Here is an 11,148-nt window from a genome sequence, read left to right on the forward strand (position 1 = left end):
GGAGGGCTCCATGCCATTAGTATGTATTTTCAGAAGTGTGCTAACTGCAGGAATCACAATGGAAAGTGTTGCATTTTATTTTTAAAATAACATCCTTAAAATAATGCACTTACAGAAATTAACTGTATTTTAAAAGTATTCTCTTAGATGATGAATCATCAAGCAGTCTTACTTTAATCAGTGACTCCCGGCAGAAACAAATGCTGAAATGTATGAGAAAAATATCAGTCCGAATGATTTTCCTTTGGAAAATATTACTAGTATAGTAATTTTAATTAAGGAAGAATTTAGCACTTTTGTATTTGTATTCCCAATGTCAAACTCTTTTGTTATCACACTTACACCTCTGTTATTAATGTTAGCCATGGTTTGCAAAAGAGGAAAAGCTAGTTATCAATGAATAATTCAGGCTCCATAACTGTCAGACCTCATTATTTTAAATAAGGCCTGGTAGTTCCAGTTGTAACTGGCTAATTGCATCATTTAAACTTAAACTGTTAGAATATTTCATATAATTCACAATTTTAAAAACTTTTAATACATTCAAAACTACTGTAGTACATAGGGCAATTTGCTTTAAATCAGGCTGAGCGAACAGAGAGATTCAAGTTGTGATCTGAGTCCTCAAGTTGTTAAAATAAAAAGAAGAAAAACTGTGGTGAAATTGATATATCCAGTAGTTAAAATGAAACCCTATCATTACAGTGAAATGATGTAAAATACTTGTAAAAGTGGAAGTTGAAAAAGTTAAAATACATGAAACTAATGAACTAAGATGTAGCTTGACAGCCAGTGAAGCTCTGTTGCAAGATAGTTCAAATACTGTCAATGAAAATGTTTCCTTTTGTGTGGCCGTATTCTCTGCCCTGGTTTGTTTTCTGGCAGTAAACATGTAATTCCCAAAGCAGCTACAAATAGATGCTGTGGTGAACTTTAAAAAAATTGAACCACTGTTTTTTCCAAAAGGACCCATGGAGATATTTTTATTTGTTAATAATTTTAATTTGTGATTAGATAATTTTAACAATATTTTAATTTAGTTTGGTTTATCGAATAATAATTTACACTTAGTAATAATACAGACTTGATAAAGTAAGAAGGAAATACATTTTACATACACTTTTCTTCACAGTCTATGCCAAGCAGGAAGAGTCAAGGCTCATTTATAAACTAGACTAATCTTAAAATGCTGTTTTAATTTTTCTCTTCAGCTTTATTCTCAGATTACATCCAGCAGTTTATTATATGTATCCAGGAACTGTCAAGTGTGAGAGGTTAATATATACTTTTAAATGTGCCCATTAAAAAAGACAATACAACTCAGGCCTATCCTGAAAGCTATTTGTATGTAGCATATTAAGACTTGTGCAGTAAAGGAACATTATCCTCGTTTTTCCAGATGGGACACTGAAGTTCAAGGTAAGCTATATACGATTTCTGTAGTCTCTCTCCCCCCATATACTTCTGAAACAAAGATAGTTTATCTGGGACACATAGTCTAGCTTACAGCTTTAATGGGATGCTGTAAAAGAAAACATGGTAGACTACCTGAGTGTTGTAAAATTGAAAAGACCTGTATCTGCTGTCTCTGTAATCACTCTGGCATATTATTTCTTTATTTAATTAAAAAAAAAAAACCCACCACAACCCTCAGCTCTCATGTTGAAACTATAAATTTCAGCCCACATATCCATTAAGAACATCATTAAGGCTGTAGAGGTTACACAGCAAGGGCTTGGATCTTATCCGATATGTAGCAGCTTTGCATTGCTGGATATCTTGTAAAAGCCACCCCTACATTTCTGCATCATACTGGAGGTCATTACAGCATACATACAGAAACTATGTGTGCTCTTGTGTTTGAGAGAAGAATCGGTGCACCACACAGATTAGCTTCCCAGGTTTTCCACATGCTGAAACCGAGCCATTTCTACTGGTGCAAAAACCACAGCCAGCAATAATTGGTCCCCACGGAGATGCAGACTATCATATTCTCACATTCTTCTGAGATCTGTAAACTAAAAGCCCAGGTTTCTTGGGAGATGTATCTCTTAAGAAGACAGACAGCATCAGGTTGAGTTTTGCAAATCTTTGCTTAAGGCACATTTAAGGACCATAAACATTCTCTCCCCACCCCTTAATTCTAACCTCCCTCTTCATGGGAGCTTTGCACCCCCTGGGCAGGAGTCAGCATGAGGTTTCTGCAGGTAAGTCAATTAGATTTGAAATTTTCCATGTTACCTGTATTTGGACTAAAAACATTATGAGCAGGCTATAATAATTATAGGCTTGGAATGTCTTATTTTGCCAGTTGCTGTATGTTTTATAGGTAATCACAATGACAATGGTTCTCCCTTCTCAGAATGTAACAAAAAGTGATATGCCATAAAATGCGAAATAACTCCTGCAGCTAATAGTTTGAGTACCATACAAGCCTCAGTATTGGATTGGGATGGCAAGTTTCAGTGTTGATGGAGATGTCCATGCAGTAGGTCTCAGTGAGCTTGACCAGACTGTTACCCTGGGAGATCTAATTTCAAAGAAGCAATGGCCAAGCCATGTCAAAAGAAAAAAAACCACAAAAAAACCCAACTCCTGCAATACCTGTTATGGTCGGGTAATATATTGCAAAGAGGAAGGTTGAAGAGACTTATGATGCATCACATATGTTCTGGGTGCCTACAGTTTGTTGTAAACCTTTTTCATATCCTAATAGATAGTTCAAGGTCATCAGCTCCAAAGTCCTAGGTTGTCCATGGTTAGAGAGCACTTTCTGGTGGTTAAGAGTGGTGCTTTAGTTATCAGATTTGAGATTGGCATTGGGAGGTGAGGCGCCCCAACAGGGTCACAGCTCTGGCACTCGGTGCCTGCAAGCTTCTTTCATTTCAGGGCTTCTTATCATCTTAGCTCTGGTTTGGTTCATTGAAGGATTTTTATTAGGTAAGTTCCTCACATTTAACTGTTTGGGGAACCAGAGAGTCAACACTTGGAGATAATGGATTTATAGCAGGTATGAACTGGGAAATGATGGTGCTCAGATGATACGTATTTTGCATCATGGTATGTCCAATGACATACCATAATATTCACAACTGTATACAGGCAAGACAAAATCTAGGAATACTCAAGCAAACTGTAAATTTGTAAGGCTCAAAGAAAAGACCATTAAAATCATAATAATTTTGAAAGCCATGACGTTAAAATGATATTTCTAATTTAAATCCATGCTGACACCACTCCATAGTCTTACAGTGTTTTTCTTCCTTGTGTTATCTGATACCAATGGGATATAGTCAAATAAAAATTAGTAAAACAAGTTGCATTTCAGAGGAAGAAAATATTTGCTTGTCTTGTCTTGCAGTGTCTGGAGATTTCTGCAATTGTTTACTGTGTTCACTTTCTGTAAGCTGTTGTCAACTCAGCTGTCTGAACTATAGGTTCATTTTTAAATATTTTTCTCTGAAAAACACCAACTAAGTCTCTGAATGTTTTATGTCTGTGGCCACATCAGATACCACAACAAAAAGGAGGCTTATTCTTGTCTGTCTTGAAATTACCCAGCGTTGGCTTCACCCTTGTCAAGGGCTGGCTCCCTGTACAGAAGCTGACAGTCAGGTTTAGGGTACGCTAGATGTGTTTCATCAGTGAAAGGAATCAAGTTCCGTTTGTGTACAGGGCATGGACTTAAAGTCAGTGATTTCACTGACAAAAAAAAAAAAAAAAAAGACAGCTTTTTTCTTCGGAGCTGTAGACACCTGGTTGAAAAACACAGGGTAACCAGAGGCGTACCGTAAGTGATAGGTGCAGATAGAGCGGGTAGAGTGTTCCTATTGCGCATATTCATTCTGAAGGGTCATTCAAAATGCCTCTCTACAAAAAAGCCTGAATGCAAATAATGTCAACTGTCTATGAAAGCAGGTGATTTAGGTCACTGAGCAGTGTACATTGGTTAAATTATATTATTCCTTCAAATACTTAACGTACATCTGAGCTATTCACTCGTTAGAGTGAAGAGAGGCAAGGAGAAAAGAGGCTTGTTTTACTTTGCTTGTCTATAAAATCTTCACTATGGAGAACCATCCACTGCTTTTGAAAAGAAAGCAAACAAATGGAGGCATGCAGTGCCATTGAATATTACAAAAAATGTTTGGAAAGAAAGACTGCGCATGATCTAGCCAAAGAGGGAGATCTGAAACTAACCACAAATGATAAGAAGATACTGAAATGCATGTAAGCATCTCTTGAGAACTGCGAAAGAGTGAGGCAAGGTTTTATTATTGGGCTAAAAATATCGCCAAATGTCTCATCGTTCTTAGATCCATGCTTATTGCAAGAAAGAAACAGAACTGAGGGGACAAAAAAACCCAAAACAAACCAGCAAGAAAAATCATTCTTTAACGGGGGTATAAAAGCTGGAAATTGAGTTAAATTTCAGGATTTAAAAGGTGCCATTTCACAATTTTGCTTGAAATCAGGCAAAAGTTTTGCTCAAGTATCTTGAAAATCCCTCGTATCTTTTCTCCACAGTGATCAGCAATTTCACTTGCACAACTAGGCCAAGGAGGCTTCTGAAATTTCCAGTATTGCCAGCCTTTGCAGGAGAGAGGAATGCAGTACAAGAGACGTCCTCCTTCACCTGTGTTTTGCATTCGACAGTCAGATCCAGCTGCAGACTGTCTTGCAGGGGCCCAGGGACCATGGGCTTAGCTCTCTTAGGGGGTTCGCAGGAGAAACAGGTCCCTGGAGCCATGCTGACCCACCAATCGACAGGACCTTGCAGACCGGTCCAGATTTGCTATGGAAGAAGCCTTCCCTCATTACACACAAGGTAGGGCAGCGGCTAGAGTCAGTGTGGCATCTGTTGTGCAATGTGGCTGCTTACCAGCTTTGAAATCCTGTAATCAAATGTATTTCAGCATGGGAAGATGCTGTTACTGTTCTCTGCAAATTGGAGAGTACTCAGCTGTGGATAAATACTGCTTCTTACTGTGTTTTCAACACAGTCCTTTTATGTGTATGTGCATCTCACCTGAGAATATTCCCACACACATATTTTAAGTAGGGGAACACTAAACAACAGATGCGTTGAGGATCATTCTGCCAATTACAAAGCTACCAGGAGTGCTGTAGTTGAACTCTGAGTATACAGCAGTGAGCTGAGGTAGAGAACAACAATTTTTGACACAGCCGGTCACAGCTGACATTTCTGTTCTTGATCCACTGAATCATCTGAATCCTGTAAGAACATTCATCATGGAAATAGTCTGAGACAGAGAAATAGTCTGAGCTCTCCTGCAGAGTCTATTCTTGACCCAATCTGAGATGTTAAGAAAGGACTCTGATAGCTACATACATTCTCTTCACTCATAAATAATAGGGGTGCACCATTTACTGGTCCTAGCCCTTGTGGTTACAGTGGGATTGTCGCTGTTTTATTAGTTACTTTTGCACTTTCTGATGTTCCTGTAAAGCAACGTTCTGTTTCAGGAGATGGGCCTGTCAAGGAAGCGGGGAGAAGGTGGATGGCATGATGAGTGGCTTCCAACACTTTGTTTATGTCTCCACGGGGTGGAAGTATTTTGTTAACTCTGCGCTCTCAATGTGGATCAGTCACTGCTGCCAACATAAATATTTTCAAATATTTCACTGAGAATTGCTGCAAAGCTACAGGAGATTTTCTGCCTATATGACTGAGATTGTGTCGTCTTTGATTTCAACTTGATTTAATTTTGTAGAAGAAGAGGCAAATACGGGATGAGTGATAGTGCAGCCCTCCAACTTGCATTATTGATGCTTCCAAAGTGTCCAGTTCAAATGGTGGCAGAATGTTAACAGAACTAAGAGTATCAGTCTAGTGGCTGAAGGACAAAAATAAGCTGCCTTTTTGATCTTTGCTGGTCAACAAAAGCATGCTTTGCTTGCTCCAGAAGTCTTTCATGTGAGAGAAAATGGACAGAGATGAAAACCCACGTCTGATCTGATGCTTCGGCAAGCTGTATTTCTTACACCCACAGGAGATGAAGATTTCTGGCCTTTCAGAATAATGGACTGAAGTAAAACAGAAGTCCCTTTCTGTGATGTAGAAAGTCACTGATAAAATTTATTCTGTGTATAAAACATGCTCTGTATGCAGAGTTATCATCCTTAAATACCTCACCTCCGTTGAAATGAGATTGGTCAGAAAATTGGAGGATCTGGGCATAAGCCAGACCCTCAGTTCTCTAAATGGATCACAGTATGAGTTTTAGAAAAATATTTACTGCACATGTCATCACTTTTCTGGCAGGTTTTGTTTGGAGAAGCTGGATCAGGCAGAGCTGGAAGCCGGATAGATTGCTGTAACCACTGACTTAGAGTACCTATAGTTGAAACTGAGCAAGTAATATAAAATGATTTTTCAGATAAATTTATTTTCTTATTTCCCACATATAAAATACCTGTGAGCAAATCATTAGTTCCGTTAATTCACTAATTGTTCAAACTTACTCCACATATTCTTAATGATTTTTTGTTATCTTAGAATGGAGTGATCAGAAAGAATTTGGTGAAGTATTTGCACTAAATGTTTTTCCCTGCTTGCACGGATGTTGTTGTCATAGTGAAGATAAGAAGACGGGAAAATCTGTGGGGCTTTCGTATTTTCAAGCAATGGGAACAGACTAGGGACAAGGAACAGCAAATGAGGATTAGGGGATTTTAGAAGAATAAACCTGTGATCTGTTCTTGTTTTTTCATAGCACAAAAAGAGGAGTGTTTTGATCGCAGTACATTTATCTCTCTCATGTTTAGAGCCCATGCAAGGGTCTGTTACTCTCCATGGGTTACTCAGGTAAGGGGCAAAGCCAAACCTTGCTGCCCCTGGGCTGGACTGCAGTGCAGTGCAAAGTGACGAGCAGGTGAGAGAGTTTCATGGGAGAGGCAATGGCCAACTGAAGTTTCTCTTCTGTGAGTTTTACCTTTTTCATCCTGCTTGACATTTCTCAGAATGAGCTGTATTACAGATTAGTAGCCCATGGCAGTAGGCTGGAGAGATGAGATTTTAGTGCGATATGGTACACAGGCACGGGGGGGGGGGGGGGAAGCAAAGAATATGTGTGAAAAATTGAAATGACAAGGTCACGTCGATAGCTTGGTTGTGGGAGCTGCCGCGGTAGTTTGTTGCATTATGATTAGAGATGGGCCAACTAGCATGAATGAGGAGAGAGCTGGTTTGAACCTTCAGCCATTCCTCCAACCAGACCGAAGAGGAGCCCGAGGTAAGGCTAAACCACATCTAGCATTGGTGGGTTTGGGTTCTCTGCTTTAATGTGATGAGTTTCGGCTTCTGATAGTTTAGCTCAGAACAGAAAGCAGGAATGAGAAAAATTTTCCGGACGTGCATCCAGTCTAAAATCATTAAACCCGGAAAACTTGATAAAGACAGTTTTATACCATTCCTAGCCTTCCATCCATAACAAAGAGCTTCAAATTCCCGTTAATAACTGTCCTCTTAGCAAAATGAAACCAAGTTTGCAAAGCTTTCAAATTTCAGCAGAGGGGTTTTTTTAATTATGAAACCTTCAGCTGAGATGCCAAGCCGCTGTCAAAGGGTGCGTGCGAGAGAGTAGTCTGCATACAAGGACTTGCAGTGGGAACTGCGCTGAAGTAAGCGTACGATTCCTCTGTCAGCCGTTTCTCTTCTCTTTGGCTTTATCCTGTGGGAAGTAGCTTTACATTCAGATTCAGACTACAAGGGATTCTACGAAAGCTGAATTTCTGCACTGGCCGTGCTTATTCTGCAGTGTGTCACACTCCCCGCGGAGAGGGCTAAGTTCTCCCTATTTTGTGCAGCTTCTGTCTAATGCAGACAAAATTCCTCCTTCTCACAAGGATTCCAGGAGAAAGCAAAGGCAGAGAGCAAGGGCAAGCAGAGACAAGCGACACAGTTTACCTTGGGCTCCCTGTTTTGAAACACTTCCCAAGCTCACTGAGGTAATAGTTGTGATTTGGTTGAATAATAAAATCTATACCCAGGCTGCTTCTGAAAAGTGCAGTCAGCACAGTCCTCTCCTCCTTTTGCGTTAATAATGTCACTGCTCAGTTCTTAGTTACGGGCATTCATGATGATACAGTGGGACAGAAATACATAGGAGTCCAGAGTATTTTGAAGTGGCTCTAGCAGTCACTAAAATAATGACCTATATCGGCATGGGAAACTTTTCCTGACCATTTTCAGCCTCAATGTGCTTTACAGACCTGAAAGCTGCATCTCTTTGAACTGTGGCAATGCAGAACAGAAAGCAGCTTCTCCAGCTGAGGCTGCAGGGAACGCTCTGCTACGTGAGACTGGAAGCGTGAGGATGAGCAGAACTTCACCTGTATCTCTTCCTCTGGATAAAGAGTTGCCTGTTAGCTTGCTTTCACTTTATATTTATTTATTTATTTATTTATTTATTTATTTATTTATTTATTTATTTTTATTTCTCCCCCTAGAAAAGTATACAGCAGTGGAAGAAGGTAAAAGGTGTGCCAAAGACTTGTTTTCTCTCATCTGTTTACTTGCAGGTAAATGAACCTGACCTACCACTTGATGAAATCTCCTTTATACAGGATGAAGACGGCAGCTAGGATAAACAGAAAGAGAAAAGGAGAAGAAAGAGGCTTTCTTCTTTACATGTAAATTTTCTGTAATGAAAACAAAACTTGATTTTAACCTTGCCTGTGATTTTAAAACATACAGTTTGTTAAGTATGCCCTATTGTTTTCTTAATGCTCTGAACTTCCAGTCCAGGTGAGTCACCGCAATTAAAAGGACACTCCAAGACAGTTTTCTTGAGCAGTTCTCAGCCATTTCTGCAGATTAAATGATGCTTCTGAAAACCTGAAAAGATGGCGCAAAGCTTCAGAGCTCTTTCCGTGTGAGTTGATATCTGCAAACAGTGCTTTTTTTGACTTTGTAGTTGTCACAGTCCAATTTGTTATTGAAATGGATTTACTCATATGGAAAAATAACAGGCATTGTATGGCTCTGTATATAATACATAGATACTGCTTGCTTTTTCAGGGAGACACATGACTTTGATGTTACTGAAGCTTGTGTCATAATCATCAAATGGAGCTGGTGCCAAATAAACCAGATGGAGCTTTCAATCAACAAACTGTATTTATTTTTTATATCTGTGACTTATTTGTCATTGATGCAACTTTTAACAGGACAAGGTAAGAAGAAAGATCTGTTCCCAGAGAAAAAAGAGAACCATTAGGAGCTCACACCTTATTATTTGACCTATCAGCACAAATAGGTGATGTGCAAATGGCAAAGTACGATACCCAACTCCAGCTGGAAGGGATTTGCTTGATGCTTTCTACTGGAGCAGAAGGGGGCAAGAATGGTTACTTCATCCTCCTGTACTATGAAACAATTCAGAACATTTCTATTTATCTGTGCACACATTAATTGTTCTTGAGTACATCGATATACTAGCATGTTTCTTTTCTCTCTTTCTTTCCAAGAATACGTAGTGTAGCTTTGCCTGGGTTTATCTCAAATTGTTTTTATATACATGTTTATATGTACTGTATTGTATTCTGCCTGTAGTAAGAAAGAGACAAAAAGTAAGGAGTTTGATAAATAACCAATATGTGTCACTTTTTTGTATGAAGAATGACTTATGAAAAAGCCCTACAGCTATGACTTGCTTTGGCCTTCTAGAGAGAAGGGGAGAGATAGAGAATATATATAAAGGAAAAATAAACTCTTATTTAAACTGTTTGTTGGGATTTTTTGTAGGTTGTTTTTTGTAGGTTGTTTTTTGGTTGTTTTTTTTTTTTCCCTAAATGTCTCTTCTCTCCCTCTCCCTCTCTTTTTTCTTTTTTTTTTTTCATAGTGGTACTCCCTGTCTTTTCTGCTAAGTGAAGATGGATAATCCAAAATATTACTCCACTCAGTTTCTTTTAGCATATGAATGTATCAGGACTATTGTATGAAAAAAGATGTTGCTTCTCTGAAAGCTGTTAAACCTTATGTGTAATTTCCTCTTCTCTTTTCTTTATTCACATGTGTCCTCCTAAAAGAAGAAAAAGATCTGTTTGTGGCCTAGGATGTAGTTTTTGTTATTGAGAAAGATGAAAATTCCGTATGCCAAATGCTCTCATGTTTACAGAGAACAAGCAATACTACACATTCCTTCCCTGCATCTGCACAGCCTCCTCTCCATCACATCCCTGCACTCCTCCAGCGTTGGGGACTTTCTGCCGGACTTCCATGAGACTGCAGGCATGGGTTGGGGCCTGCTTCCTTTGCCCTTCAGAATATGAAGAAGTTAGAACTAAGAAACAAAGATTTTTCCATATTTTTATATTTTGATTTCCTAAACAGAACTTTTGAACAAGATCTGATTTTTGCCTTCAATGTGGGATGTTACTAGAATCTCATGGTAATGAGCTGACTGAATTGTGAGGGGAGGTTTTTGTACTTGATGTCGTGAATACATTTAATATAACACTGCAATTCATTCTATCTGTAATTTTCCAATAAAGCTTTCTAACAGATGAAAGACTGGGTTTAAGACTGAGATATGAGAACCCTTCCATACAGTTCAGATTCTGCGTGAGAAGAAGTTAATATCTGAGCATGGGGGAGTCACTGCTGTGCATTAATCTGGTGGGCTCAGTCTAGTCCTACTCACCTCTCCAAACCCAGCACTATAATCAGCAAGTCTCTACACAGAGTTGAAGAGTTAAACAATCATGATGACTTAACCATCAACTTGACCTTTAAGATCCCTTCACAACAGGTTTGATCCACACTGATTTACTTTATCTCTCAGACCATCAGATCTGTACTAAACTCCTGATTGACTAGCAGTCATTTTTTGATGCCTTATGTTAGCAATGTCCCATGGCCCAACATGAAAAAAGTAGGTGAAAGTCACACCTTGCTGAAGTCAAAGGGAGGATTGCTTTCAATGGAACTGGGATTTCACCCAGCAAACCCAACCGACAGTGTTTGGGTCCTACCTATGTCTGAAGGTATGTGACTCTTTTTGTAGTGCCCACCATATCATTATGTAAAATGTACCTTGCAAGCTACCATGATGTCTTCACGACACTAATGTGCATTTAAAAATAGTAGTTTTTATTAAAAAATGCACATTGATGACATATAAA

At 38.9% G+C, this 11,148-nt stretch overlaps 1 long non-coding RNA gene across 1 annotated transcript; it reads left to right on the forward strand.

Annotated features, from left to right (window-relative positions):
• The first annotated feature begins 8,569 nt into the window (after positions 1-8,569).
• On the forward strand, positions 8,570-10,283 carry LOC142602267 (uncharacterized). Its single transcript, XR_012835932.1, has 3 exons — positions 8,570-8,655; positions 9,044-9,198; positions 10,054-10,283. It is a non-coding gene; the product is annotated as an uncharacterized LOC142602267 (long non-coding RNA).
• The last annotated feature ends 865 nt before the right edge of the window (positions 10,284-11,148 follow it).

Source organism: Balearica regulorum, chromosome 6 (genome assembly GCF_011004875.1).
Source record: "Balearica regulorum gibbericeps isolate bBalReg1 chromosome 6, bBalReg1.pri, whole genome shotgun sequence".
In the NCBI taxonomy this organism is placed as follows: Eukaryota; Metazoa; Chordata; class Aves; order Gruiformes; family Gruidae; genus Balearica; species Balearica regulorum.